Here is a 14,111-nt window from a genome sequence, read left to right as displayed (position 1 = left end):
GTGGTCAGGCGGGCGGGTACAGGGTCAGGACAGGCAGAGTGGTCAGGCGGGCGGGTACAGGGTCAGGACAGGCAGACTGGTCAGGCGGGCGGGTACAGGGTCAGGACAGGCAGACTGGTCAGGCGGGCGGGTACAGGGTCAGGACAGGCAGACTGGTCAGGCAGACGGGTACAGGGTCAGGACAGGCAGACTGGTCAGGCGGGCGGGTACAGGGTCAGGACAGGCAAGAGTCAAAAACCAGGAGGACGAGAAAAAGAGAGGCTGGGAAAAGACAGGTGCTGACAGGACAACCCTGGTAAACTTGACAAACAAGATGAACTGGCACAGACAGCCCGAAAACATCAGTATAAATACCAAGGAGATAATGGGGAAGATGGGTGACATCTGGAGGAGGGTGGAAACAATTACAAAGACAGGTGAAACAGATCAGGGCGTGACAGAAATGGAAAAATTATTAAACAAAATATAGGATTTCTAACATCGTGATGGAGGTGTAGATTACATCTATCATCCTAATGGAGGTGTAGATTATATCTGTCATCCTAATTTAGGTGTAGATTACATCTGTCATCCTAACGGAGGTGTAGATTAAATCTATCATCCTAATGGAGGTGTAGATTACATCTATCATCCTAACGGAGGTGTAGATTATGTCTGTCTTCCTAACAGAGGTGTAGATTACATCTATCATCCTAACGGAGGTATAGATTACATCTGTCATCCTAATGGAGGTGTAGATTGCATCTATCATCCTAATGGAGGTGTAGATTACATCTATCATCCTAATGGAGGTGTAGATTACATCTATCATCCTAACGGAGGTGTAGATTACATCTATCATCCTAATGGAGGTGTAGATTACATCTATCATCCTAATGGAGGTGTAGATTACATCTATCATCCTAACGGAGGTGTAGATTACATCTATCATCCTAACGGAGGTGTAGATTACATCTATCATCCTAACGGAGGTGTAGATTACATCTATCATCCTAACGGAGGTGTAGATTACATCTATCATCCTAATTTAGGTGTAGATTACATCTATCATCCTAACAGAGGTGTAGATTACATCTATCATCCTAATGGAGGTGTAGATTACATCTATCATCCTAATGGAGGTGTAGATTACATCTATCATCCTAATGGAGGTGTAGATTACATCTATCATCCTAATGGAGGTGTAGATTACATCTATCATCCTAACGGAGGTGTAGATTACATCTATCATCCTAATGGAGGTGTAGATTACATCTATCATCCTAACGGAGGTGTAGATTACATCTATCATCCTAAAGGAGGTGTAGATTACATCTATCATCCTAACGGAGGTGTAGATTACATCTATCATCCTAATGGAGGTGTAGATTACATCTATCATCCTAAAGGAGGTGTAGATTACATCTATCATCCTAACGGAGGTGTAGATTACATCTATCATCCTAATGGAGGTGTAGATTACATCTATCATCCTAAAGGAGGTGTAGATTACATCTATCATCCTAAAGGAGGTGTAGATTACATCTATCATCCTAACGGAGGTGTAGATTACATCTATCATCCTAATGGAGGTGTAGATTACATCTATCATCCTAACAGACAGCTTTAGATAAAGCTTTAACAGCTTTAGATATAGCACCAGGAGCCGCTTGTGGATTTGACTGCTCTTACACGGCCCCAGCTGCGGACGCCGTAAATACATAAACCTTGCGGATTTCGGGCTAAAGCAGATCTGATTGAATCAAGTGCTTGTCCTGTGTTCAAATTTGTGTTCCACTAATGCACACTCACAGGTTCCTTCCTCTGTCCTGAAAGAACCTTGTTTTCTGCTCTGAAGAGAGGCCCCTTAGCCGTGAATAACCCTAGTCTATTTTTCACCAGAGAGAGATGGAGAAAACACTGTGAGTAAAAGCTCCATGTGTTAGCAGTGTGACTGTAATCTGTGGTGTGTGTGTGTGTTTATATGTTAAAATAGGTATGCTGACACTGAAAGGGTTGGCATGGAAACTGTCCCTCTGTAGGTTTAAACTGGGATCAGAGACTAATGCTGTCAAGCACAGTGTAGCTGAACACGTACACACTTTTGGAGCCATTGATGCGTGTGTGTGTGTGTGTGTGTGTGTGTGTGTGTGTGTGTGTGTGTGTGTGTGTGTGTGTGTGTGTGTGTGTGTGTGTGTGTGTGTGTGTGTGTGTGTGTGTGTGTGTGTGTGTGTGTGTGTGTGTGTGTGTGTGTGTGTCCAGGGAAAACATAGAGACACAGAGGCTGGTCAGTGCAGCCTTTACGTCACTGTGGTGAGCTGTGGCCATCTCGCTCTGACGCCATTTGATCAAATTCCCCATGGCAGGAATGCAATTGTACAATGGGATACAGATAGGCAGACAGACACACACACACACACACACACACACACACACACACACACACACACACACACACACACACACACACACACACACACACACACACACACACACACACACACACACACACACACACACACACACACACACACCAATAGCTACGGTAGGCTGCGTGAACACAAATCAGTCAATCATATGGTGTTTCTATCACATCTCCCCTCAATCTAACAGTCAGTGTCCTCTCATTAATCAAAACACAGTCAGCGTTAGGGACCTATGAATGTGTTGTGAACTCAACCTCTGAGAGTCCTCAACAGTAGTGTTGGTGTTATGAGCAGAGACCTGAACTCCCCATGTGTCAGCTTGGTCCTCCCACACACCTTCTGCTTCTGTCAGTGGGAGGGTTCTGGTGTGGTGGAGTGACATCTCCTCTCTCCTCTCCCTTCCATACAGCTGTCATCCATTCTGTCAGTGGGAGGGTTCTGGTTTGGTAGAGTGACATCTCTGCTCTCCCTTCCATACAGCTGTCATCCATTCTGTCAGTGGGAGGGTTCTGGTGTGGTGGAGTGACATCTCTCCTCTCCTCTCCCTTCCATACAGCTGTCATCCATTCTGTCAGTGGGAGGGTTCTGGTTTGGTAGAGTGACATCTCTGCTCTCCCTTCCATATGGCTGTCCTCCATTCTGTCAGTGGGAGGGTTCTGGTGTGGTGGAGTGACATCTCTCCTCTCCTCTCCCTTCCATACAGCTGTCATCCATTCTGTCAGTGGGAGGGTTCTGGTTTGGTAGAGTGACATCTCTGCTCTCCCTTCCATATGGCTGTCCTCCATTCTGTCAGTGGGAGGGTTCTGGTTTGGTGGAGTGACATCTCTCCTATCCCTTCCATATAGCTGTCATCCATTTTGTCAGTGGGAGGGTTCTGGTTTGGTGGAGTGACATCTCTCCTATCCCTTCCACATGGTTGTCATCCATTCTGTCAGTGGGAGGGTTCTGGTGTGGTGGAGTGACATCTCTCCTCTCCTCTCCCTTCCATACAGCTGTCATCCATTCTGTCAGTGGGAGGGTTCTGGTTTGGTGGAGTGACATCTCTCCTCTCCCTTCCACATGGTTGTCATCCATTTTGTCAGTGGGAGGGTTCTGGTGTGGTGGAGTGACATCTCTCCTCTCCCTTCAACACGGCTGTCACGCCATTCTCTCCTTTTTATTAGTTAGTAGGAGTCTCTCTCTCTCACTAGGGAGAATAGGGATGCAAGCAAGGAGAAGAAGGAGGAGAGGGGAAGGAGGTTCAGATGTAACAGGGAGCCACAAATAAATATCTCCTTCTCTTCTTCCCTTGTTTTCCCCCCTCTCTCACCCCTCTCTTTCCACCCCCTCTTTCTACCCACCCTCTCTGTCCCCCTCCTTCCACCCCTTTCCCCCTCTCTCACCCCTCTCTCTTTCCACCCCCTCTTTCTTCCCACCCTCTCTGTCCCCCTCTCCTTCCACCCCTTTTCCCCCTCTCTCTTCCCCCTCTGTCCCCCTCTCTTTCCACACCCCTCTTTCTTCCCCCCCTCTACCCTCTCTCTTTCCACTCCTCTCTCTTTTCCCCCTCTACCTCTTCTCTTCCCCCCTCTCTTTCACGCTCATTTTATGGTGTAATAAGAGGAGCGTGAAATATGTCTTCCGTTCCTTTTTGACAGGAAGAGGGAGGGGCAGACTGAGTCCCAAGGCTTGCGAGACACAAAGAAATGACATACAGATGTAGGATCTTAATTTGAGCCGGTTTGCTACAGCAGGAAAATAATCCTGCAGCAACAGGAGATGTGAATTATTGTGTGGATTACAATTAATGGATATTTTTGTAGGGGTGTTCCATTTTTTGTTCGGGCAAATCATGTCTGACATTTTTAAGTGGGAAAAAAACTAGCATTTATATACCTTGAATACACTACAAATGTGCATTTCCGGTATATGTAGGTCCCAGACCATTACCCCGACAGGAAGGAACAAAGGAGAGACCCAGTTCAAATACTCTAAAAAGGCATCCTTACTTCCTCATTTTCCTTGAGATGTTCACTGCTCCACTGCTAAATGTAAATGATTGGATAAGAGAAACACCCCGAGGATCTAGTAGGAAGGCAGGATCCAGTAAAGGGATTCATTTGGGCTCCTGGGTGGTTCAGTGGTCTAAGGCCCTGCATCTCAGTGCTAGAGGCGTCACTACAGACCCTGGTTCAGTGGTCTAAGGCGCTGCATCTCAGTGCTAGAGGCGTCACTACAGACCCTGGTTCAGCGGTCTAAGGCCCTGCATCTCATTGCTAGAGGCGTCACTACAGACCATGGTTCAGTGGTCTAAGGCCCTGCATCTTAGTGCTAGAGGCGTCACTACAGACCCTGGTTCAGTGGTCTCAGGCACTGCATCTCAGTGCTAGAGGCGTCACTACAGACCCTGGTTCAGTGGTCTAATGCCCTGCATCTCAGTGCTAGAGGCGTCACTACAGACCCTGGTTCAGTGGTCTAATGCCCTGCATCTTAGTGCTAGAGGCGTCACTACAGACCCTGGTTCAGTGGTCTAAGGCCCTGCATCTCAGTGCTAGAGGCGTCACTACAGACCCTGGTTCAGTGGTCTAAGGCCCTGCATCTCAGTGCTAGAGGCGTCACTACAGACCCTGGTTCAGTGGTCTAAGGCCCTGCATCTCAGTGCTAGAGGCGTCACTACAGACCCTGGTTCAGTGGTCTAAGGCCCTGCATCTCAGTGCTAGAGGCGTCACTACAGACCCTGGTTCAGTGGTCTAAGGCCCTGCATCTCAGTGCTAGAGGCGTCACTACAGACCCTGGTTCAGTGGTCTAAGGCCCTGCATCTTAGTGCTAGGTTCAGGCGTCACTACAGACCCTGGTTCAGTGGTCTAAGGCGCTGCATCTCAGTGCTAGAGGTGTCACTACAGACCCTGGTTCAGTGGTCTAAGGCGCTCCATCTCAGTGCTAGAGGCGTCACTACAGACCCTGGTTCAGTGGTCTAAGGCCCTGCATCTCAGTGCTAGAGGCGTCACTACAGACCCTGGTTCAGTGGTCTAAGGCCCTGCATCTTAGTGCTAGAGGCGTCACTACAGACCCTGGTGCAGTGGTCTAAGGCACTGCATCTCAGTGCTAGAGGCGTCACTACAGACCCTGGTTCAGTGGTCTAAGGCCCTGCATCTTAGTGCTAGAGGCGTCACTACAGACCCTGGTTCAGTGGTCTAAGGCACTGCATCTCAGTGCTAGAGGCGTCACTACAGACCCTGGTTCAGTGGTCTAAGGCCCTGCATCTTAGTGCTAGAGGCGTCACTACAGACCCTGGTTCAGTGGTCTAAGGCACTGCATCTCAGTGCTAGAGGCGTCACTACAGACCCTGGTTCAGTGGTCTAAGGCACTGCATCTTAGTGCTAGAGGCGTCACTACAGACCCTGGTTCAGTGGTCTAAGGCGCTCCATCTCAGTGCTAGAGGTGTCACTACAGACCCTGGTTCAGTGGTCTAAGGCACTGCATCTTAGTGCTAGAGGTGTCACTACAGACCCTGGTTCAGTGGTCTAAGGCACTGCATCTTAGTGCTAGAGGCGTCACTACAGACCCTGGTTCAGTGGTCTAAGGCACTGCATCTTAGTGCTAGAGGCGTCACTACAGACCCTGGTTCAGTGGTCTAAGGCGCTGCATCTCAGTGCTAGAGGTGTCACTACAGACCCTGGTTCAGTGGTCTAAGGCGCTCCATCTCAGTGCTAGAGGCGTCACTACAGACCCTGGTTCAGTGGTCTAAGGCCCTGCATCTCAGTGCTAGAGGTGTCACTACAGACCCTGGTTCAGTGGTCTAAGGCGCTGCATCTCAGTGCTAGAGGTGTCACTACAGACCCTGGTTCAGTGGTCTAAGGCGCTCCATCTCAGTGCTAGAGGCGTCACTACAGACCCTGGTTCAGTGGTCTAATGCCCTGCATCTCAGTGCTAGAGGCGTCACTACAGACCCTGGTTCAGTGGTCTAAGGCACTGCATCTCAGTGCTAGAGGCGTCACTACAGACCCTGGTTTGATGTATCACAAACGGCGTGATTGGGAGTCCCATAGGGCGGCGCACAATTGGCCCAGCGTCCTCTGGGTTAGAGTTTGGCCAGGGTAGGCCAATCACTGTAAATAATAATTTGTCCTTAAATGACTTGCCTCGTTAAAGGTTAAATAAAAGAACTGTATTTGAACAGGGCCGGGCCAAATAAAGAGACAGCTGGTTGAGAGAAGAAGTGAAAGGGGGAGAGTGAGAATGTATTATAGAAAAGGGAGGGAGAAAGAAGAGCAGTAAAGGACGGACTGTAACTACCGAGGGGAAAGAGGGACAGGAAGAGGATGTTGTGAACTATAATTACCGTGATACAGTGATGGATAGTTCAAAGCATTTAGGTGAAGAAAAGAGGTACATCTGCAATTATCACGGTTCTTTGCAACAAAAGGGCTCCAAAACCGACACCATCCACGACCCTCATTACCACCTCTGGTATAGTACAAGACGTAGAAGGTTCTAGAAACATGTTAAATGTTAACCAAACATAATGACACTTGATGGCTTCCTTGATTGGCAAGCACTGTTGTCGACGCTGTCTGAGTGCCTCAGAAGGAGCATTATCCACTGACTGAGCCACCGACGTCTCCTCCTAATTGTTGTTCCATTAAACTCCCCGGGCCATGCGTCAGCATTTCCTTTGTGAGTTGTAATGCATTTTCTGCATGAAGACTTTAATATACAATTAGACACCTACCTACACTGAACCCTTATGTAGCCAGAGGGTGGTTGTTATCTAAGGGGCGTGATTCCACTCACACAACTCTTGTTTGGTAGATGGATGAGGATTGAGTTTGGGAACGTTTTTAATCGTCACCTCCACGTTCAAGCACTTCAACTTGGATGTTTGTCTGTTTCTGTGTTTGGGCCTGATATGGTTCTCAATCAGAGGCAGGTGTTAGTCATTGTCTCTGATTGGGAACCATATTTAGGTAGCCTGTTTTGTGTTGGGTTTTGTGGGTGGTTGTTTCCTGTCTTTGTGTTTTATGCACCGGTTAGGACTGTTTCGGTTTTCACGTTTATTATTTTGTATTCTGTTCATGTTTAGTTCACATATACTGAATCAGTCTGTGTGAAATAATAGTGGTTAACATGATTTTTGTATGACTACCACTTCCTCTGTCCCCCATACATACATACATCTGTAATGTTCCTCAGTCAAGTATTGCATTTCAAGCACATATTCAACTACAAAGAGCAAGGAGCTATTTGAATGCCTCAAAAAGAAGGGCATTGATTGGTAAACGTATAACAATAACAAATCAGACATCGAATATCACTTTAAGCATGGTCAAGTTAATAACGATGCTGTGGATGATGTATTAAACCACCCAGACACATCAACGATGCAGTCGTCCTTCTGAACTGAGCTGCAGGACAGGAAGGAAACTGCTTCGGGACGTCATCATTGGTGATTTTCAAACAGCTACAGAGTTCAATGGCTGGGATGGGAGGAAACAGAGTATGGATCAACAAAATGGTAGTGACTCCACAATAATGACCTAAAGGAAACAGAGGATGGATCAACAACATGGTAGTGACTCCACAATAATGACCTAAAGGAAACAGAGGATGGATCAACAACATGGTAGTGACTCCACAATAATGACCTAAAAACAGAGGAAAACAACATGGTAGTGACTCAAATAATGACAACAGGATGGATCAGGTAGTGACTCCACAATAATGACCTAAAGGAAACAGAGGATGTATCAACAACATGGTAGTGACTCCACAATAATGACCTAAAGGAAACAGAGGATGGATCAACAACATGGTAGTGACTCCACAATAATGACCTAAAGGAAACAGAGGATGGATCAACAACATGGTAGTGACTCCACAATAATGACCTAAAGGAAACAGAGGATGGATCAACAACATGGTAGTGACTCCACAATAATGACCTAAAGGAAACAGAGGATGGATCAACAACATGGTAGTGACTCCACAATAATGAATGATCAACAACATGGTAGTGACTCCAAATAATGACAAAGGAGGAGGATGGATCAACAACATGGTAGTGACTCCACAATAATGACCTAAAGGAAACAGAGGATGTATCAACAACATGGTAGTGACTCCACAATAATGACCTAAAGGAAACAGAGGATGGATCAACAACATGGTAGTGACTCCACAATAATGACCTAAAGGAAACAGAGGATGGATCAACAACATGGTAGTGACTCCACAATAATGACCTAAAGGAAACAGAGGATGTATCAACAACATGGTAGTGACTCCACAATAATGACCTAAAGGAAACAGAGGATGTATCAACAACATGGTAGTGACTCCACAATAATGACCTAAAGGAAACAGAGGATGGATCAACAACATGGTAGTGACTCCACAATAATGACCTAAAGGAAACAGAGGATGGATCAACAACATGGTAGTGACTCCACAATAATGACCTAAAGGAAACAGAGGATGGATCAACAACATGGTAGTGACTCCACAATAATGACCTAAAGGAAACAGAGGATGGATCAACAACATGGTAGTGACTCCACAATAATGACCTAAAGGAAACAGAGGATGGATCAACAACATGGTAGTGACTCAAAGGAAACAGAGGATGGATCAACAACATGGTAGTGACTCCACAATAATGACCTAAAGGAAACAGAGGATGGATCAACAACATGGTAGTGACTCCACAATAATGACCTAAAGGAAACAGAGGATGGATCAACAACATGGTAGTGACTCCACAATAATGACCTAAAGGAAACAGAGGATGGATCAACAACATGGTAGTGACTCCACAATAATGACCTAAAGGAAACAGAGGATGGATCAACAACATGGTAGTGACTCCACAATAATGACCTAAAGGAAACAGAGGATGGATCAACAACATGGTAGTGACTCCACAATAATGACCTAAAGGAAACAGAGGATGGATCAACAACATGGTAGTGACTCCACAATAATGACCTAAAGGAAACAGAGGATGTATCAACAACATGGTAGTGACTCCACAATAATGACCTAAAGGAAACAGAGGATGGATCAACAACATGGTAGTGACTCCACAATAATGACCTAAAGGAAACAGAGGATGGATCAACAACATGGTAGTGACTCCACAATAATGACCTAAATGACAGAATGAAAAAACGTATGCAAATAATACAGACTTCAAATATTCCAAAACATGCATGTATCAACAACATGGTAGTGACTCCACAATAATGACTAAAGGAAAACTGTAAAATCAAGGTATACTATAATGACCTAAAGGTAATATGTGTTTCAACAACATGGTATGACTCATTAATCTTAAAAAACAGAGTATATATATGACTATTTTAAAGGAAACTTCAGTTTGACATTAGAGTAATTTTGTAGATCGTTGACAAAAAACAGAAATACATTTTAATTGACCAAATGTAACACAATACAATTTAGTGAAATCATGACCAAAGTGTTCAACCTACCCACACCGGAGAGAGCTGTTGACATCAGGCCAAGTGTTCTACCTAACCACAATAATGACCTAAAGGAAATCAGAGGATGGATCAACAACATGTTGACATCAGGCCAAGTGTTCAACCATGGTAGTGACCACACGGAGAGAGGATGTTCATCAGGCCAGTGTTCTACCTAACCACACCGGAGAGAGCTGTTCATCAGGCCAGAGTGTTCTACCTACCCACACCGGAGAGAGCTGTTCATCAGGTCAAGTGTTCTACCTAACCACACCAGAGAAACTGTTCATCAGGCCAAGGTTCTACCTAACCACACCGGAGAGAGCTGTTCATCAGGCCAGAGGCCAACCAGGTAACCACACCGGAGAGAGCTGTTCATCAGGCCAAGTGTTCTACCTAACCACACCGGAGAGAGCTGTTCATCAGGCCAAGTGTTCTACCTAACCACACCGGAGAGAGCTGTTCATCAGGCCAAGTGTTCTACCTAACCACACCGGAGAGAGCTGTTCATCAGGCCTCGAGGTCAACCTACCCACACCGGACAGAGCTGTTCATCAGGTCTACAATAATGTGTTCTACCACCGGAGTGACTGTACATAATGACAGGAAACAGTGTTCTACCTACCCACACCGGAGAGCTGTTCATCAGGCCAAGTGTTCTACCTAACCCACACCGGAGAGAGCTGTTCATCAGGCCAAGTGTTCTACCTACCCACACCGGAGAGAGCTGTTCATCAGGCCAAGTGTTCTACCTACCCACACCGGAGAGAGCTGTTCATCAGGCCAGAGTTCTAACATGGTACCCACACCGGAGAGAGCTGTTCATCCTAGGAAAGAGCTGTTCATCCTAACCACACCGGAGAGAGCTGTTCATCAGGTCTAGTGTTCTACCTACCCACACCAGAGAGCTATTCATCAGGCCTCGAGGTCAACCTACCCACACCGGACAGAGCTGTTCATCAGGTCTAGTGTTCTACCTACCCACACCGGAGAGAGCTGTTCATCAGGTCTAGTGTTCTACCTACCCACCTTAAAGGAAAGAGAGCTGTTCATCAACTAGTGTTCACCTACACCAAACAGAGTATGTTCACCTACATCACCAGACAGGATGTTCATAAAGGAAACAGAGGTCTACCTACCCACACCAGACAGTGATGTTCATCAGGCCTCGAGTAGGTCTACCTACCCACACCAGACAGTGATGTTCATCAGGCCTCGAGGTCTACCTACCCACACCTGACAGTGATGTTCATCAGGCCTCGAGGTCTACCTACCCACACCTGACAGTGATGTTCCTAAAGGAAACAGAGTCTAGGCCCACACCTAAAGAGAGGTCTACCATGGTTCAGTACCCACACCTAAAGACACAGATGTTCATTAGGCCTCGAGGTCTACCTAGTGACCCACACCTGACAGTGATGTTCATTAGGCCTCGAGGTCTACCTATCAAATAATGACCTGACAGTGATGTTCATTAGTGCCTCGAGGGATCTACCTACCTACACCTGAAACAGTGATGTTCAACAACATTAGGCCTCGAGGTCTACCTACCCACACCTGACAGTGATGTTCATTAGTCATGGTTACCTACCCACTTATAGACCTAAAGGAAAAACAGAGGTGGATAGTGATGTCAGGTTTAGGACCTAGGTATCAACACCTGGTAGTGACCCACACCGTTTAAAGGTTTATAGCAGTGTAATAGTTGGTTAGTAAGTCAGTTGAGGTTTATAGCAGTGTAATAGTTGGTTAGTAAGTCAGTTGAGGTTTATAAAGCAGTGTAATAGTTGGTTAGTAAGTCAGTTGGTAGGTTTATAGCAGTAATAGTGCAGTTAGTATGGATCAGTTGAGGTTTATAGCAGTGTAATAGTTGGTTAGTAAGTCAGTTGAGGTTTATAGCAGTGTAAAGAGTTGGTTAGTAAGTCAGTTAAGGTTTATAGCTGTGTAAGAGTTGGTTAGTAAGTCAGTTGAGGTTTAAAGCATTACAGGTGTTTATTTGTCAGTCAGTTGAGGTTTAAAGCATTACAGATCAAATCAAATCAAATCAAATGTATTTATAAGCCCTTTCACACCGGAGAGATCAAATCAAATCAAATGTTCTACCGCAGCCCCTTCAGCTGATATCTCAAACCGGAGAAGAAACCCAGCCTAAAACCCCAAACAGCAAACAATGCAGGTGTAAAAGCACGGTGGCTAGGAAAACTCCCTAGAAAGGCCAAAACCTAGGAAGAAACCTAGAGAGGAACCGGGCTATGTGGGGTGGCCAGTCCTCTTATAACAGGCTGTGCCAAGGAGAGATTATCAGGGCAGATTATAACAGAACATGACCAAGATGTTCAAATGTTCATAAATGACCAGCATGGTCGAATAATAATAAGGCAGAACAGTTGAAACTGGAGCAGCAGCACAGTCAGGTGGACTGGGGACAGCAAGGAGCCTTCATGTCAGGTAGTCCTGGGGCACGGTCCTAGGGCTCAGGTCAGTTGAAACTGGAGCAGGAGCATGGCCAGGTGGACTGGGGAGCAAGGAGTCAAGGAGTCCTCATGTCAGGTAGTCCTACCTACCCACACCGGGACATTACAGGAGTTTGTTAGTAAGTCAGTTGAGTTTAAAAGCAGGAGTTGGTTAGGAGTTTGTTAGTAAGTCAGTTGAGGACGTAAATCAGTGCAGGAGTTGGTTAGGGTCAGTTGAGGTAAAGCAGTGCAGGAGTTGGTTAGTAGTCAGTTGAGTTTAAAGCAGTGCAGGAGTTGGTTAGTAAGTCAGTTGAGGTAAATCAGTACAGGAGTTGGTTCGTAGAGCTGTTCATCAGGTCAGTTGAGTAAAGCAGTACAGGAGTTTGTTCTAAGTCAGTTGAGGTAAATCAGTGCAGGAGTTGGTTAGTAAGTCAGTTGAGGTAAATCAGTGCAGGAGTTGGTTAGGACGTCAGTTGAGGTAAGCAGTGCAGGAGTTGGTTAGTAAGTCAGTTGAGGTATAGCAGTGCAGGAGTTGGTTAGTAAGTCAGTTGAGGTAAATCCCAGTGATGTTCAGGAGTTGGTTGAGTGATGTTCAGGCCTTCGAGGTTAGTAAGTCAGTTGAGGTATAGCAGTGAGTTGGTTAGGCGCTGGTTGAGGTATAGCAGTGCAGGGAGTTGGTTAGGCCGTCAGTTGAGGTAAAGCAGTGCAGGAGTTGGTTAGTAAGTCAGTTGAGGTATAGCAGTGCAGGAGTTGGTTAGTAAGTCAGTTGAGGTATAGCAGTGCAGGAGTTGGTTAGGGCGTCAGTTGAGGTATAGCAGTGCAGGAGTTGGTTAGTAAGTCAGTTGAGGTATAGCAGTGCAGGAGTTGGTTAGTAAGTCAGTTGAGGTAAATCAGTACAGGAGTTGGTTAGTAAGTCAGTTGAGGTATAGCAGTGCAGGAGTTGGTTAGTAAGTCAGTTGAGGTATAGCAGTGCAGGAGTTGGTTAGTAAGTCAGTTGAGGTAAATAGCAGTACAGGAGTTGGTTAGTAAGTCAGTTGAGGTATAGCAGTGTGAGTTGGTTAGTAAGTCAGTTGAGGTATAGCAGTGCAGTAGTTGGTTAGGACGTCAGTTGAGGTAAAGCAGTATAGGAGTTGGTTAGTAAGTCAGTTGAGGTATAGCAGTACAGGAGTTGGTTAGTAAGTCAGTTGAGGTAAATCAGTGCAGGAGTTGGTTAGTAAGTCAGTTGAGGTATAGCAGTGCAGGAGTTGGTTAGTACGTCAGTTGAGGTAAAGCAGTATAGGAGTTGTTTAGTAAGTCAGTTGAGGTATAGCAGTGCAGTAGTTGGTTAGTAAGTCAGTTGAGGTAAATCAGTGCAGGAGTTGGTTAGTAAGTCAGTTGAGGTAAATCAGTGCAGGAGTTGGTTAGGACGTCAGTTGAGGTAAAGCAGTATAGGAGTTGTTTAGTAAGTCAGTTGAGGTATAGCAGTGCAGAAGTTGGTTAGGACGTCAGTTGAGGTATAGCAGTGCAGGAGTTGGTTAGTAAGTCAGTTGAGGTATAGCAGTGCAGGAGTTGGTTAGGGATGTCAGTTGAGGTAAAGCAGTGTTGGAGTTGGTTAGTCAGTCAGTTGAGGTATAGCAGTGCAGAAGTTGGTTAGGGCGTCAGTTGAGGTATAGCAGTGCAGGAGTTGGTTAGAACGTCAGTTTAGGTATATGCAGTGTCATTGGTTAGAACAGTTGAGGTATAGCAGTGCAGGAGTTGGTTAGGACGTCAGTTGAGGTTTAAGCAGTGTCTAGTTGGTTAGGATGTCAGTTGAGGTATAG

The 14,111-nt window shown here is 46.0% G+C and overlaps 1 long non-coding RNA gene across 1 annotated transcript; it reads left to right on the top strand.

Annotated features, from left to right (window-relative positions):
* The first annotated feature begins 1,097 nt into the window (after nt 1-1,097).
* LOC127919402 (uncharacterized) lies at nt 1,098-1,594 on the top strand. Its single transcript, XR_008102878.1, has 3 exons — nt 1,098-1,211; nt 1,242-1,511; nt 1,542-1,594. It is a non-coding gene; the product is annotated as an uncharacterized LOC127919402 (long non-coding RNA).
* The last annotated feature ends 12,517 nt before the right edge of the window (nt 1,595-14,111 follow it).

Source organism: Oncorhynchus keta, unplaced genomic scaffold (assembly GCF_023373465.1).
Source record: "Oncorhynchus keta strain PuntledgeMale-10-30-2019 unplaced genomic scaffold, Oket_V2 Un_contig_16560_pilon_pilon, whole genome shotgun sequence".
Taxonomy (NCBI): Eukaryota; Metazoa; Chordata; class Actinopteri; order Salmoniformes; family Salmonidae; genus Oncorhynchus; species Oncorhynchus keta.
The sequence above is the reverse complement of the archived record's forward strand: the minus strand, read 5'-3'. Positions and strand labels throughout refer to the sequence as shown.